The following is an 18,147-nucleotide window of genomic DNA, read 5'->3' on the forward strand; positions in this document are numbered from 1 at the left end:
GTAGTCCTCCAGAGAGACTTAAAAGTAAAATTAAAAAAAGATCAATAAAGTTTTTTTAATTGTAAAAAAAAAAGTAATAAAAGTTTAAATCACCCCCCTTTTGCCATATCTAGAATTAAAAATTCTAAATAATAAAATAAAAATACATATTTGTTATTGCCGCGTCCATAAAAGTCCGATTTATCAAAGTAGTGCATTATTTTCGCCACACGGTGAACGTTGTCAGAAAAAAAAATAAAGAACGCCAGAAGTGCACTTTTTCAGTCACCCTGTCTCCTAGAAAAAGCAATCAAAAAGTCATATGTATTCCGAATTAGTACTAAAGGAAACTTCAGGACATCCCGCAAAAAATGAGCCCTCGCTCAACTACATCGACAAAAAATGAAAAAGGTATTGCGCGCACAAAATGACCCCAGAAAATAATTTTTAAAAATTAAATGTCTGGGGTAAAAAAAGAGTAGTATAGTAAAAAAAAAACACAATACAAGTTTGGTATCGTAGCAATTGTACTGACCCATAGAATCATGTCCTTTTTGTTGCAGTTTGTGCGTGGAAACAAAATGAACTGAAAGATGGCGGAATGTCGTTGTTTTTTTCATTTTACTCCAATTAGAATTTTTTAGAAGTTTTTCAGTACATTATATGGTACATTAAATAGCACCATTGAAAAATACAACTCATCCCGCAAAAAACAAGCCTTCATACAGCGACGTCAATGGATATATGAAGGGGTTATGATTTTTTTAAAGAGGGGAGGAATAAACGAAAATGGGGGAAAAAAAGGGGCCACATCATTAAGGGGTTAAAGAGGCGCATAAATAAGACTTAATAGAAGGTCTTACTTCCCCTGTCCACGGCCGTTGCGGAATATCGCCAGCGATATTCCGCCACGGGGAAGCAGGGGGGGGGGGGGCGCTGTCTGTTCTCTGCGGTGAGCCGATCTGACAGATCGGCTCACTGCGGAGAATCCCGGCATGCCACGATTTAGATCCTGCGAGTGGAGAATTGCTATGTTTCTCCGCTCGTGGACGCAGTGGCTGCGCTTTTCATAGCAATGCTATGGAAACCATTTACTGCGTTACCTGTAGCTGGATTAACACCGCCGGTAACGCAATGAACAATCGCCTGTGGATAGGCAGCCTTAGGACCGCTTCACATGGGCGTGTTTGCGTGTAAAATCTGCGCATGCAGACAATATAACCCATTTGTTTCTAATGGATACATTATTGCTTTCACTTTTGCGTGCTCATTCCGTGTGAAAAAAAAACCTCAACATGCTATATTTTTGTGTACATTTGCCCACAAAAGGCACCCTAGGAGTCTATGGGGGTATGCAAATGCACACCTGATCTCCACACAATTGCGCAATGAACTGCGCAACTTCACTGTGAAATCAACACATCAGGGACTAATTAAGGTTGCACAGCCTTTTAAACCATGGTGCAGGTGTGTCCCGCGCCAACGTGAACGGCCCCCGGCAGCGCGATAGCGCAACCTTCACTGCGCAAAAAAGTCACGCTATTGTGGGGGGTCTGGAACGCAGACCGAAATGCGAATGTTGCCTGTATCCAAATTAAGAGGAAATATTATATAGAGTACTCATAGTTGAGAACCATAATGACCCACTATACAGAGACTTAGTAAATCAGAATGAATTCTGTTTATTGTTGTACATTGCTAGTTTATATGCAAGTTGTAAAGAAGGCGTTTCCAAATGTTACCTGATGCCTGGTTACAAAGTACTTTTGGCAACTGTAAATCAACAAGCTTTTCTAAACAAAAGGTATCAACAAAACTGTTTGAAGTAGACATAGAAACAGTTACAGTGTGATAATAAAGACTGACTCTTGGCTGTCTACTTTTGTTAATTACATTTCTCGTTTGACTAGAAGTGTAATCTTCAAAGTTCATCAGCAATTTGCACATCAAAAGAGGGGACATTGTTTCTAGTTTTCACATAGACAAAACTGGTTCGGCCACCTACTCGGGAGTCAGCACAAAGTTGGTATTCAGTAAGATAACTGAATAAAATCTAATTAATCATACATTTAGTATTTTAAAATCAATATTCAAATAAACGCTTGAATATACCTTTTTACATATGATTCTGTATCCAAATTCTACTAGCAACTTCCGGAATGTTTTACATATAATACATAACATTATATAACCAAATAACTAATGTCACATTCATTACACTGTTTCCTTATCTTTCTTATGTTAGGTTATTGATTAATATTGATTGACCCCTATCACTATCGTGAGCGTTTTTGCGCTGACGCTCGTGTGAAGCCGCCCTTTAAACTGGAGAAATTGTTTTGGAACATAGGATAAATCAAGGACTTTTATTAATTGATGATATTTTAGGGTATTTGGAAACACTCTCTAATAACATTAGGATACATACATACAGTAATAAAGAAATCGTTTAATTTACAGTAAACGATAATATTATATGCAGAATTTCCTCTTCATGTAGTCATCAGTAGAAGTTGTGGTAAATCTACATGTGACCAGTAGGTGTCGCTGGCGCCGCTTCCTCTGCAGGCTGCTGTGTGTAGCGGAGGAGCAGGCAGTAGACGGCTCGTCCTAGTGGGAGAAGACACAATAGTCAGCGCTGCCAGTCATTGTGCCCATTTAGCCGTGGTGGTCTGAGACTCCCACCTGTGCTTGCTGTCCTCGGAGCAGGCAGGGTGCTGGCTGTGCAGTAGTTGCTGTGTAATCTGGTGGCCCAGGGCGTGCTTGCATTACTATTCTCACTTGCTGAGCTTGTTCTTCTAGTTAGGTGGAAGAAGAGGAAAGTTTACCGGCAAGGATCTTGGATCGCAGTGTGGATTACATGAAGCTCCGATCTGGCATTGATCTCTCTTTGGATTAGTGACCGATCTACTAGCGACGAGATCACACGGATGTACAACTAGTGGCAACTTCCTAGGATGAGGAACTTCGCTGTTGCTCCAGGAACCTAACTTCATGCTAAAGGTAAAATGAACCAGAGCTAAAGGTACTTTTACACATAGCGATAATCGTTTGCCCGAGCGAATGAGCAAACAATGATACAGTATATCGACAAAGATACAGCGTTTATCATTCAGTGAATGAGAACAACGTAATGATCAGTGTTTAAACCGAATGATTAGCGAACGAGCCAATGATGATGTTTTATGCCTGCATGAAATGAATGATAAATATAAGCAAAAGAATTATCATTCATCGTTGGCCACTTTTATGCGGATCAATTATCGGTCAAATTTGTACGATCCAGCATTTTTGTTTTTTTTGTGTCAACTGTAGTCTTTTCGTGTAAAAGCACCCCAATGCCATAAATATCCAGACGTGTTCTGCTTTATGAATGGCGTCGCTGTGCCATGGGTCCATGTGCCAGTCTAGCCCATACCAGGACAGATATACCAGCGGTCTGTTTACTAAGACATGAATGAGTGAACTTCTCAAGTATGATATAATTTCACCTCCAATGACTGCCGCTACAGAGAGAGCCTTATTCCCGAGACTGTAACCTTCCAGGTCCTGCTGCAACCACCCTGTTATTACAGTATTGGTTAACTCTTCAATCCCGCTACTCAATTTCCATAATCTATCAGATCCCACAAAATTCTCACTTAGAGGATGTGGTCAGTAATTGGAATTGGGACATGTGTTTTGGATTCTGATATCATGGAGACAATTTTCAGTAGTGATGTGGCATAAAGTTGCCCCACTGACTGCACACGGCAAAAGAATCACATAGCATTTAAGTCTAGAGACTTTTGGGAAGTTGCCAAAGTGCTGACTTTTAAAGCTAAACTTGTGTCCCCCATCTGCCTGTGCTCCTGCCCCCTCCATTCTGTGTAATAAACCAAAATGAATTCCACTAAGGGTGCATTCAGGGGGGCGAGCGCCATAGCAGTTCGAGAAATTTGGACTGATATCGTGCTTGTAACATTGCGATCCTGGTTGAAAGCACAAACGCATAAATATGTACTTGCGATTTTCATGCACGCACTTTCAATACGTTTCAGTGGTAAAATATCGCACTCGTATTCAAATCACACAGCATGTTAGTGTAAGGCGAATTTTTTTTTAAAGATCTCATAGGAAATAATGGGTGATTCCTTATGAGAAATCGCCCAAAAATAGGACATGCAGCGCTCTTCTATTGATGCGAGAGACAAATCACTCATGTAAAATCAAGACGTGCGAATCCCATCCATCAGACAACTTGCGCGACATTTGTATGTGTGAATACACCTTCACAATCCGCTGCCCATCACTGAGCATTGGTGCCAATCGTCTTATCCATGTGAAGTGGCCGGGCACAGATATAGCAGTGCCACCGGCTGACATTAAACCTCTGGTTGGCCAGCAGAATCAGCCATCCTAAGTGACAGTAACGCTGGGATAGGTGGTGTAATAGCGCTATGCGGACCCGGAGCTGCTGGTTTTCTTTTAATGGCATTTATTATGTGCTAAAATATTTGCGATACCCAAATTGTGACATTTGAGATATAAGGTAGCAGCCGCTCTGATCTTAGGAGAGCATTATTCATTGGATAGCAGCCCAGCACCTGCTGAGAGAGGAGCAGGTTATTGCAGCTCTGGGTATTGCAGCAGGGTATACGCTATATTATTACTCTCTAGATTCCTGTTCTGTTTCCCACTATTAAAGATTTCCCTGCTTGAGACTCAGGTGTCTCTCCGTGTGGGGCTCTAATAATCTGCTTTTCACTGGAGCTTCAGTTCTTTGTAGTTTATACTTCTAGACTAAAACCGTCTGTACGCATTACACAGCAACGTCTTCCGAACCCGCATAAACCTGCATGCTTATACCGACCACGTGTGCCCGCCTAGGCCTGCAGGCAGTTTATAATTGCGGAATCCGCGAAGCTCCACGGTAAAACGTGAGCATCAAAAGATATGCACTTTCAAATTTTTTTTGTTCACACGCAGATACGAATTGTGTATTCAGTGAGCGAAAGAAAAATCGCTGCATGCTCTATTTTAGCGCCGATTCTGTGCAGACGGCCCCCATTGAAGTCAATGGATGCAAGTGTTTCGTCGCCCATATGCAATTATCATTGCATATAAGCAGCGTAAACGCTCACAACTTCAAAGGAAAGTTGATAGAAAAGCCGGCTGGAGGGGAGAGAGAGAGCGATTTTTCTTCCGCGTGGACGATATGTTGTGCATTCGCGTACATCTGCGTGGAAAAACACTCGTATCCGCGATCTTCTGCGATCATTCGCAATTACTTTCTGCGCACGATCACAGGTCTTCTTTTGCGGACATCTGTATGCAGAATGCAACCTGTTCATGCCAGCCTGGCCTTACTTTAGTAAGTAGAAGGGAATATGCTGCTTATCTCCCAGGGAAAGAAAGGATCCGACATCCCTGTGGCTTCTATCTAAGGGCTTATGTCCACGGATGTATGCGTAAAACAGCAGAGACCGCGTATGGGCTGAGTATGGCACTGTGTATGTCTGGGAATATTACGTCACAGACATGCGAAGTGTTAAATGTTTTTTTTAACTCCCCGCTCTGAACTGGGATGCATATCGAAACGCTGTCTGTACGCAATGCAGTGCATATAGACAGCATATCATACACAGCCCATAGAAGTGCTGCGCGGCATGCACAGTGAAACAGAGCATGCTGTGATTTATTTCTCTTGCATATGGATACACAGTGTCCACACGCCAGTGTGCATTGAAGAATGAAAGTTGACTTTCATTGCCTACATCTACTGTGTATCACGCATGCGTGCAACGCACGCGTGATACTCTGTGAAAACACGGTTGTGGACATGAACCCTTAGGTTAAGTTCACACCTGCACTAGGGATTCCGTTTTCCTGCTCCGTTATGGATGCTGTAAGACGGAATCCCCTCGATGAACGGATCCATCTCATAACGGAATCAAACTGTTCCGATCGGACTCCATTGCCTGTAATGAGGTCCGTTCAGTTCCTGCACCTGTTTGACATTTTTACCGGACAAAAAAGTCCTGCATGCAAAACTTTTTCTTCGATCTTGTCATGCCGGATCTTGCTGGAGACTTCGTTCAGATACGAACAGAGCCTTATACCCATATAGCTAGGCAATCTGAAAATTCCGTCACTGCAGTGTAAAGCACTGGCGATAGGCCCCCTGCACACGGGCGGAAATTCCATGGCGGGATTTCCCGCAGAATTTCCGGCTGTGGCCGCTGCTATATGATTGTATTAGATAACGCAATCCTGGGCAGATAGCTGTGATTTGTCCGTGTGAAAACACATGGAAAACAAATTGCGGCATGTCCTATTTCTGTGCGGGACCTGCACAGAAATGTCACTTGTAACGGGCCGGCTCCTCTCTGCGCATGCGCCAGCCGAGGATTCTCGCAGCGGGATCCAACCTGGCCGTCTGCAGGCGGCCATAGAAAGATAAGTATGGTGGAGTATTTCCCAGATTTAGCAATTCTAACAACTAGAGCGGTTTCCTAGTGTTTTTGCGCATGCAATACACAAAGAATACACATTAGCCATTTCAATCGATGCCTTTTTTTACAGATAACATCAGGGCTCTATCAAGGATGAGTTATTTCCATGTTTAGCAATTAGTGATAAAGAAGCCCAGAGGGGATACATTAGGTGAAGTTTCAGTGTATGTTAGTTCAGTGTGATATCTTCTGTTTTCTTCACTTTACCATAATATTTACTGATGATTTCTCCTACAACGTGATGTAGCATTTGGCTCAGTTTGTATCACATAGGCCTCTTTGCACACGGGCGGAAATTCCGCGCCGGTATTTCACGCAGAATTTCCGCCCATGCCTGCTGCCATAGGATTGCATTAAGTAATGCAAGCTTATGCAGCCAGCCGTAATTTGACCATGTGAAAACTCGTGCAGTTAACAAATCGCGGCATTTCCTATTTCTGTGCGAGCCGCAGATCATACGCAATGTTCATTGCGTTTGGGCTCCGGTCGGACACCTTCAATTCCATCTATGGAGGCCATCCGCGCGGGTTTCGTGGCAATCATGGAATTTTGTATCCACGAGTGTGAATGAAAAATCAAAAATGCATGCCTTTCAATCCCCGCGTTTTACCGCGAATCGTCCTCACGGATGACGATCGTGATATCCGCAATTCAAATCCTGCCCTGTGAGCCCATTCGAAGTGAACTGTATGTTTTATTCTATTTTTGTTCTTGATAAAATTCTGCAACAAACACAAACAGAGATTAATACGCCACTGTGGCTTCAGGTTGTCATATGTGTGCCTGAGGAGTACTGATATTTCTGTCCTTTGTATGACTTTTGCTCTTCAATTTTTAGCAGTCATCTCTAGGGCTAATTTCACTCTAACGAGCGGGATAAATGGCCGTGAAACCCGGGTCGATATCGCACTTAGGTATGTGCAGTTTCCCTGCGGATGCGAGGTGATTTTGTGTCAAAAACAGCTTGCATCACTTCAGGGGAGTAGCGATCCTCTGGCGCGGCAAGTGTTTTCCATTGTTTTTAACGGGAAACCTTGGATCGCATCACACTCACGTGCACCTTGCACGCTGTGTAATCTTTTTGACTGCCCCATTCAAAATGATGGGTGAGGCATTTCGAGGGAATGCCCAAAGATGCATGCAGCGATTCTTCCCGCACTGCGATGCAATTCGTGCATATTTGTGAATCTCGCAGCCGCGTGAAAGTCGCCTAATTGTCAGTTTTCCCTGAGCTGGTGAGCGCAGACTCTGCTGTGAGGTTTGTCATACACAAGAGAAGAGGAGATCCTGCTCCTTTATCTCTCAGGTACAGAGAAGCAGCAGCATGGAGAACATTATACAGCCGTACTGAGCAGTGTAAATGTGACTCCTGCAATGGAGACATTAAAACACTAATGTTGCATTTGCACTTATGTGCCTCTCTGCGCCTCTCACTCATCCCACAGCTGCTTCCTCCTACTCTTCCTTTCTCTATAGACGTCCATGGGCAGCATGTAACCTCATTTCTCAGTAATATAAGCCATCTTAACATGTTTTTCAGGTTTACTTCAGAGTAAATGATCAGTATAGGAGGTAGACATTGGAGAAGAAGTGGAGAAAGAGGCATTTTTGTCTAGATATATTACAAAGTTTCTTATATTTGCTCATACTATTGATTTATGCAAAGTTTCTTGAAATGACAGTGAAGAGTTCTGTGTGCAAGAACCCTGCATGATGGCATACTGTTCCTTACTACTGAGCTGCACAGTGCCTCCGTCTGACACTGTATTACAGAGATAGCCCTTTACTGGGATCCATTCCAATTTTTGTAAAAAAAAAACCAAAAACCTGAAGTGAAGCCAAAATGTGCCTTTATGAATGGGCTCTTTCCTTTGATTAAGCCTCTGTTTCCAGGCAGTATAAGACCCCTTCTGTACAACAGATCACAGTAATGGATTACAGTATGCCCATATATATTTTCTTGTGTAATATTAAAACATATCCCAGAGAATAAAATGTGTGGCTGAGGATACAACCTGTGGAAACTTGCCCTAAGAATATAGGTTACTTTACACCAAGCACGGTGAGACTGCAGCATTAAATGAATGAGTGTATTGAAGGGAATTTTTATGTGTCCATTAAAACATCCAGTGAAAAACTTTTAGAGACTACTAAGAATAAGAAACCAATAACCTTACAAGATATCTTCAGAGATCTTCTTCAATGACCCACTATTGGTGGGCCTATTTGTTGCTTCAGTCATCTCCAAAACTGGAAGGCAATGATGAGGGGCGATACATGGGCAACAGCGATATCGCTGCGAGTAAATCATGATATTGTAGCTGTGTTCTGTGCGATATCGCGATTTTTGGGCGCTACAAAGTCCCGTAACTTTGTAGCGCTCTTTTGCCGGAATTTTCGAGGGGGCTTAAAATATAAGCTCTAACTCGAAAATAAGCTCTAGCTGCATTTAAAAAAAAAATACATTACTTAACAGGCGCTGTCTGCTCCGCTGCACTTCTCCTCCGGCAGTTCCGCTAAACTTGTTTGCAGTTTTCAGCCACCGCTTACTGGTCAGAGGGTTCATAAATCCCACCTCCAGGAAGCGATGGCTCTGATTGGTTAATAGAGCGCTGTATTGATTGGCTGAGCCGCGGCGCTTGAGAACCAATCACAGCCATGAAATTGTGATCCTCACGTATGCGTGATAAGATCGCAAGTGTTTCATATTGACTTCAATGGGAAACATCCCACTTGCATTCACATCACATGGCATGGGAGTTCCATGACCTGTCTTTTAAGGTCCCATTGAAAACAATGAGCGAGGCGTTCAAAGATAGAACATAGAAAACTACTTATGTGAATGAATACATTCAAAAGAATGTTTTTATATTCGTGTGAGTTTGGTGGAATAGAAGAGATAAATCAGAGAAAAGAAGCTGTTTTAAAGGGTTGTACCAAGATTGCAAAATATGTCCTATCCATGTCAGGTAGATTTCTGGTATAGTTTATACTAGTTCCTGGCAGAAATTATACATAAATGTTTTGGTCGAACATCCCTCTCCCATCAAGCCACTCCTCCCTTTTTGTGGAAATGGTGCAGAGTGGCGTGCATCAATTTCCTTCATTCGATGTCTCTTATTCATGAAAATGTCTTAATAAATTGACAGCTGGGCATTACTATTCCTCTTGTTAATAGGGTGTGTCCCTTTACAATTTGACACTATTTCAACAATGTTGGAATATAGGCGGCCCAGTCACATTAGACAACTGTTGGCCCAAATCTGCCGAACAGCCAACTATCTAGTGTGCGTGGGGTGTACTGACTCTCAATGGAAGATGTCAAATGAAGGAAGGATGCTGGATTTCAACATGCCAATGCTTTGTTTGCACAAGATAAGGTGTTTGCCAGCAGGGTATTTTCTCTATCACCAAAGAAAACATATACATGGGGAATTCAGGAGGAATATCTGTCCACTGAAACAGTGTTCGACCAACAGCTATGTGTGTTGTATGGCCACTTTATGTACTATGTACCAGATGGAATAATACAAGAGGACACAACACAAAGTTCTAAGAAAAGTTGCTCCAGAATTGCTAGTTTATGGCAAAAGCAAGAATTTACTAAAACAAACATGTAAAGGTTGCTGGCGGGTGTCCTTTAAGAAAAACCTATACTTCGTTTCCTTTGATCTTTAATGATTGATTATTGATGAAGTATCCAATTCAGCCTATTACCCCCTCCCCCCAATCTTGATCCAGAGGTAGGCAAAGAAAAAACAATGAGGAGAAGCCAATTTTTCCCATTCAAGGGAAATAATTCCTTCCAGACTCCAATCTGGCAATCGGAATACTCCCCGAATCACCAACCCTCCTGAAGTTATTAATGATTATAGCATACAATACAAGAAAGGCATCCAGGCCCCTCTTGAGCTCTTATCGAATTCGCCATCACCACGTCCTCAGGCAGAGAGTTCCACAGTCTCACTGCTCTTACAGTAAAGAACACTCTTCTATGTTGGTGTAAAAACCTTCTTTCCTCTAGACATAAAGGGCGCCCTCTTGTTATAGTCCTGGGTATAAATAGATGATGGGAGAGATCTCTGTATTATTCGCTGATATATTATACATAGTTATTAGAGCGCCCCCTTGTTACAGTCACAGCTCGGTATTAGTGTACCTTGACGCCACTGGAAGCTAGGGGTTTGACAGGAGGAACGCCCCTCTCACACCCCCAGCTCCCGATAGGGTTTAGGTACAAAGGTCCTAGCTGCACACTGCCCATTGCTTAATGGCTGCCCGGCATTCTTAGGTTCACGGTTACTTCAGTTCTTAGCCTTACATCATGAGCTGTCAATGCTGTCATGTAACCGCAGTTACATGCCAGCATTACCATGTTATAATGTAGGGCTAAGAAGCGAAGTAAGCGTGAGGCTGCAGGGCAGCCATAAAGCAAAGTGCAGCAATAACTCCACGTGTACCGCCCGTTCCCGGCTCCCGGCCAGCCCCCACCTCACTGCTGCATTAGCCGGCAGCTGTGGCTGCGACTGTGCTGGCTGACGGCTGGTTCCCTGCTCGCCGCGATGTTGTCGCTGGGCCCACATGTGTCGTCTGGCTCCATCGGGATAGCCTGCCGCCCAGCGCCTCTATGTTCCCTCATGACCGCTCCCCCGCTCAGCAGTCGCAATTAGGTCCGCCGCAGTGAGAGCCGGGCAGCCGATGCTTGTGTCAGCTGTCTTGCGCCTCTCTGATTTCTTCCTGACGTTGCCTCGGTGGTGATGAGCGTTTACCACTCCTAAGGCACCAGGGCTCCTCCGCAGCTAGGCTACAGTTACTGCCTTCCAGGACCTAGACCATGAGCACATCTGCAGCCAAACACATTCAGGGGGCGTGACCCCCCCTATCTATCTTGACTCCACCAGGACCTCCTGGTGGCGTCAAGATACACTAATACCCCACAGCTCTGGGTATAAATAGATGATGAGAGAGATCTCTGTATTGCCCCCTGATATATCTGTACATAGTTATTAGGTCGCCAATCATCTGTCTTTTTTCTAAATTAAGTTCGTGGCCAAATTCCCACGGACGGGTTATCACTGCAGAAATTGCAGTCAGACACCCGCAGCGATTTCCGCAGCAATGTTCATTCATAGACATGCTGTGTAAAACCATTCTCCCCTGCCGACAAGCGGAAGTTAGTTGTGATTTTCTGCTCACGGGGAGAGAATCACAGCATGTTCTAATTTGTGTGGAAAAACGCATGGATGTCTTCCATTGCAGTCAATAGTTTTTATCATCTGCAAATATTGATATTTTACTGCACAATCCTTCTACCAGGTCATTAATAAACATATTAAAAAGAATACCCCGACCCCTTTGGTACTCCACTAGTAACAGTGACCCCTGTCCCCCTGTCGTACCCCACTAGTAATGGTGACCCAATCAGAGTATGTACCATTTAAAACCCCCCTCTGCTTTCTATCACTGAAAAGTTACTCACCCACTTACACACCTTCTCGCTCAGACCAAGCATCTCATTTTATATACCAACGCTTTATGTGGCACAGTATTAAACGCTTTGGAAAAGTCCAGGTACACAAGATCCAATCAGCAAAATCAAGGTGGCTGCATCAATAGCTGCAAATAATCCAGATAAATTTATTCTCCTATAATCAAAACATATAATGCAGCGACGTTTCGACCGGCAATTTGGTCTTTATCAAGCTCATCAATACATGCCTTAAATAGAAAAAACAGTATTCTCCTGTATGATTTCTTACCACGCATGCACAATACACGATGCAGTGGAGCATATCTGCTCCCGCGAGATAGCACATGCGCAATCTATATCTTTTTGGTACATGCGCACTCTTTTAAGACGCGGTGGAACGCATTGTCTCTTGTGAGATGTGGTGCGTCCCAGCGCATGCGCAGTGTGTATTCTTTTGGTGCATGCGCATTAATCCCCTTTGGACGCCAGTCTGGGTCGGACGGATGGATCTTTGGAGAATGGGGTAAATGTCTATGTATGTTCTTTATGTGTTGTGTTTTTTTAATAAGTTATTGTGATTAACAACAAACACCTGCACTGATTATTTACTTATGTGTTTGTTGTTTGATAATTGGTGCTAGGCTTTTACTGTTTTTTCTATTTAAGGCATGTATTGATGAGCTTGATAAAGACCAAATCGCCGGTCGAAACATCGCTGCATTGAGAATAAATTTATCTGGATTATTTGCACCTATTGATGCTGCCACCTTGATTTTGCTGATTGGACTCCTGGGACTGCGTCCACATCCCAGTAGCTGCTGCATCGTATCTGTGTCCCACCCTTATGGGGATTCCTTAAAGTGCTGCTGGTGAGATACTTTTTCCTGGTACACAAGATCCAGTGACTTCCCCGGCTCCAGTCTAGAACTTACCTCCTCATAGAAGCTAATCAGGTTGGTTTGACAGTAGCGACCTCTCACTAACCCATGCTGATACGGAGTTATACAGCTATTTTCCTTGAGGTCCTCCAGCTGTGATCAAGAAAGAAGTGTCTTTCGAAATGCGTCTGTCGTGGACATGGTGACACACGGTACCTACCATTTATGATTTTATGAACTTTTTTGTAATAAAAGAAGTGTTTTTCAGGAGCCGGCTTTTCTCCTTTGTTGCTACTCCAGGATAGAATTTCTTAGAAACCCTTCAAGCATTTTACCCACAATAGAAGGAAGACTTACCGGCCGTAGTAGTTTCAAGGTTCACTTTTTGACCCCTTTTTAAATATCTGCACCACATTGGCTATGCCCCAATCTAATGGAACAGAACCTGTCACTATTGAGTCCTTAAATGTAAGAAACAAGGGTCTGTGTATCACATTACTTAAAGGGGTTCTGTCATAAAAAAAATAAAATTCTATAATCACCTATCTTCTCCCTGATCTTTTCCTGTCTCCTGCAGTCCTGGGTGGGGGGGGGGGGGGTGTTAACGTCCAACTGGCTGATTCTTCTGCTTCCTGTAACGTTATGTACAATCTCCTTCTCCCCGGCAATCTACACTACATCACTAGTTCTCAGCCTCGCAGGGAGTGCCGAGCTATTGCAGAGACTGCTCATGCCCGCTGTCTCTGCATTAGATCAGCATTCCTTCATGGCCAGTGAATTCTACATCACAGGGACGTGACCTTCACTGACCTGCAGGAAAAAGAATGCGAGCAATGCCAGCTTCATAACAAAAAGAAGAGGATCCGGCTGGCTTGTGGTAAGCTGACCTGGGGGATTGGAGAAGATCAGCGAGGAGAAGATGTGGTAAGGAGTCTGCCTGGGGAGAAATAGGTGAGTATAGATTTTTTTTTTAATGACAAAACCCCTTTAATTCTTTTTGAATGTGGGGAGGTGGGGGTGGGTGTATGCCATCAGGACCTGGGAATTATTGTATCTTGACGCCACCAGGAAGTACTGGTGGAGACAAGACTGACTGCCTGGTGATGCCCCTTCAAAGTCATTGGCTGCAGAGAAGGCTCGGCAGTAGGTCCTGGCAGGTAGCTATAATTATGCCGTCTTCTCTAGTGGTTTACACTCCTGCATATTCTTCCCGGGCGCTCTAATCCTCGGTGCAGGTCCCTCCGGCTGTTAAGACACCTCCCCACGGCTGCACTTTGTTCCCCAGCCCTGTAATCCCTGATGCTGCTGTTAGTTCCCCGGCCCTAGATTCCCTGCTGAAGCTGCTTATCTCACCGGCCGGGCAGCTTCAGCACTTGGCTCCGCAGCAGTGTGTTCCCCAGCACTGCTGCTTCTCCGTTCTGTCCTCTGCAGCGCTGATGGTGGTGATCAGCGCTGACTGCCCAGGTGACATCTCCTGTCCCGGCTCAGTTCGGTGGCTTCCCGGCCCTTACATCTGCTTGCTGCTTCAGCTGCTTTGTCGCCGGATGCTTGCTGCTGCTGCTTCGTATCACCAGTGAGCCTCTGTTCTCTCCTGCACAGCGGCAGGGGAAGGAGATCCACGGCACTGCAACAGGTATTAATGCTTCCCGTGTATTGACTGTTGCCTGCCGTGGACGGTTAGGGTTAGGAATGATTTTCCTTCTAGCCTTGCATTATTAGTTCAAAAGGCTTCCATGTTTATTTAGGCAAACATGTTTTTCCACGCTAAATATTTGCGCAAGAAAAAATAGGACCTACTCTAGCTTTCTCGGACATCTTTTTTTTATACGGGGCGTAAAAAGAGGTCTTGCCCTATCTTTCGCCATGTTATACAGAAAGCTCCCACAGACTTCTATGACAGCAGAAAAAAAGGGAGGGTGAGGAAGTTGCCCTGCGTACAATGCTGAGAAAAGAAGACAGTTCGCCGTAAATAGGCATTTCATTGCCATTCCGGCGGTTTATTTGAATTGTTGGTTGCCATCCCTTCAGCGTGTTTTATTAAATTTGCGCTGCAGCACGTGGTGTGAATGACTTTAAAAACACCAATTACGATCGGGAGTCGAGCTTGTTAAAAATAATACGAATATATATTGTGTACGCGAACGCATATACACGTACTCTTGTGTGAAGGAGCCCTAAGACAGGTCATGCAATCTCACATTGCGTAGACCTGTGTGAACAAACCAATTGAAATCAATGGGTTATATTCACTGTATAATACAACGTGCAAATACGCTCATGTGAATGAGCCCTTAGTCTGGGTCTGATGTTAGAGTAGTGTTCCATGCAGCCATTTACTGCATTGTAAAATCACATTAGTGGTTTACCAAGGACTGTCATAGCCTTGCTATACGTTTATTGTGTATCACAGGTGAAACACAACATTTTTTAACGTTTCGCCTGTAATAACCACATGGCCATTAACTGCATTGTAAAACTGCCGTAATTCATGGTAAAACAGCTGGGGGGGACTGGAGTTTCGGAATCACTGATTTAGACAATAGAAGACTATGGGAAATGAAAAAAAAAATAAAAACGAAGAAAACTAAAAATATATTGGGAAAATGGTGGCATGAAAGAGGCCTTAGACAATGTATTCATTGCATCCAGACTGTCAGACGTGAGTCAGCTGTCCAGATCATATCTGGATTGGCAGCGCACAGCGGAAGAGCAGCTTGGCAGCAGTCAGAGCGTGTAACCTCCCGTCTCAGTCTGATATAAGCACATCTTTAACCATATAGAAGCTTCTGTTGTGAAGTCCTAGTTAATGAGCTGCATTATATTATACATTATATCACTGTACCCCATATAGATATAGCGTACAAGTATTCAGTATTGGGGTTAGGAAATATCAGTGCTTTTATATCACTATCATCACCTGCCAACATCCAAATGAGCAATTAAGAGCAGACTAGCTTTTTCAACTTAGGCTTGTTGTTTGCGGGCGATATCTCACTGCGTTACCCGCGGCGATAATCTGCACGCGCGTAACGCAATGAACGCTTTCCATAGGATAACTATGGAAAGCGCAGCCCGACTTACACGAACGGAAAATCACATATAAAAATCGCAGCATGCCATGATTTTCCGCGATGAACTTATCATAATAGGTTGATCGCGGAAAATCGTAATGACATTAGTGCTCCTCTGCGAGTGGCTCCCGCGGCGGAAATCCACTGCGATATATCGCAACGCCCGTGGACAGACGGCCTTCAGGGCTTCTGTTCCTTAGGCCGGATTCATAACGGCATATTTGTGAGCATATATTTCTGCACGCAATACACAGAAAATAGGACCCATTGATTCCAATGAGTTCATTCTTATTTCTGTATTCTGTGCACGCATTTCAGTCATGCCAAGAAAAATAGAACACGCTCTATTTTTCTGCGTATCTGCGCACCAAAGGTCCACACAGAAGTCAATAGTGGGTGCGCAAATGCGTGCTCAATACGCAAGGAGATGCGTGAAACACTGTGTAATTGTGCTGGGAAAAGAACATCTGGTACTCATTAGCCATTTCAATTGGTATGTCTTTGTTTGACCCGTGCAAATAAACATGCCTTGCGGGGGCAAAAAGTATAGTAAAACATGCTGATGCGTGCTCACAAAACATTATTCATTCCACAAAAACGCAATGCTGAGGCGTGCGCAAATATGCGTACGGCTGTCCTCATGGTAGTGTATAAAAAGCCATACTTATACTTCTAGGGCAGAATACTTCTATACATATGAATCCAATGGAGAATGCTACTATTTATTAGTAAAAATGTGTACTGAATTGACAGAAAAATTATTTTTATGTCTCTGTGTGAAATTGGAAACATACAAAAGGTACAGTAGAGGCCCCAAAGGATTATGGCTCATATCATATGGATCCCTCATATACATGATATAATATACATTTATGTCTTCATTAAGAATTTACAATTTAGAAAAAAAATAAAACATCATGGAATGTAAAGGGGTGTCAAAACATTTGACTAGTAGTATATGCTGAATGCAGAGAGAAAGGCCTTCCACAAGAGACGGAGTGATAGAGAAAGAAGTGGATTTCTTTAATCATTTATCTTTTAACATTTTTTGCTATTAAAGTCTTAAATGAAAATATTATTTTAATGCTAAGTCGGCTTACTTTGCTCCGCCTACGCCCCATCTCCTCTCATTGCAAATAGTGCCGAGGGGCGAAGAGGGGGCGGGAGCTCAGTACACTGCTCCCAGCTCTTCCAGCTTCCCCCCTCCTGCATAGAGGGACGCCGTGTATCAGCCGGCTTGAATACCCAGCCGATATACGGTCTTCTGAATAAGCCCTCAGACAGCTTCGTTGCTGGATAAATAAGAGTTCCCTAGTTAGTTTTTGGAAGAAAATATTAAGAGATGTATTTATTAAAACGGGGTCATTTCTGGGGTATCTATCATTCTGACCCCTATGAGCCTTTGCAATCTTGGTGTAGGAAAACAAAATGTTCCTCAAAATTTTTACAATTAATTTTACATTTATACCTCTCCTAAATGGTTAAAAAAACTAAAAAGGGTTTCAAATGTGCTTCCAGAATAAAGTAAATAGATGGAATATTTGACATACTGCAGTTGAAAATATGAAAAAAAAAGAAAAAAATGTCAAAATTCTCTGCAATTTAGCGTTTTTAATAAACATACACAAATTCTGTCTATTTTTATCACCTAAATTAAGTACTATATGTGGCGATAAAACAGTGTCAGAATTACTTAAATATGCAAAACCTTTACAGAGTTATTCTATGTTAAAGTGACAAATATCAGTTTTCCAAAATTTGGCCTGGCCATTAAGGTGCAAACAGGCTTTGTCACTAAGGGGTTAACATTAATTGTAGGGGAAAAAATTACCAGTTATGTTTTAACTTTATTTTCCTGTTTGCAGCACGTCTACTAGATACAATGATGCAATTTGGTGTCAGTCCATGTATTCATGACACCGTACAAAGCAATCCTCCAAGAGGAACTTGCTATATTTAATTAAATAGAAAAGGTCACCAAGGCATCGTGAAGGTCAAGGCATTAACACTAGGATGTCAGACTGCATTCCTGTATGCTTGGAACAATAGAAGAACTGCAGATATTTTAAGTCTTGCTAAGTGTCACAACCACTAAACTGTTCTGTATGCCTGCAGTGCAGAAGAACGCACATCCGTAATATCTGCATTGTTTTAGAGATGCGGATTGACGTGTAGGCACTGGGGGAGATTGTTTTTGTTTTTGTTACTTATTATAGCATTTCCAGTTCCCCTCCAGGTGCAAGGAAATGGAATGG

The 18,147-nt window shown here is 43.2% G+C and overlaps 1 protein-coding gene across 7 annotated transcripts in view; it reads left to right on the forward strand.

Annotated features, from left to right (window-relative positions):
- Positions 1–2,553: 2,553 nt before the first annotated feature.
- The window catches only part of CSGALNACT1 (chondroitin sulfate N-acetylgalactosaminyltransferase 1), a 457,921-nt gene continuing 442,327 nt past the window's right edge, over positions 2,554–18,147 (forward strand). For all 7 annotated transcript variants that reach the window (XM_066574138.1, XM_066574135.1, XM_066574136.1 and 4 more), the window contains exon 1: positions 2,554–2,982. The gene's annotated coding sequence lies outside the window, so the exon portion shown is untranslated. The remainder of the gene's footprint in view (positions 2,983–18,147) is intronic.

This window comes from Eleutherodactylus coqui, chromosome 7 (genome assembly GCF_035609145.1).
Source record: "Eleutherodactylus coqui strain aEleCoq1 chromosome 7, aEleCoq1.hap1, whole genome shotgun sequence".
NCBI classification, from domain to species: domain Eukaryota; kingdom Metazoa; phylum Chordata; class Amphibia; order Anura; family Eleutherodactylidae; genus Eleutherodactylus; species Eleutherodactylus coqui.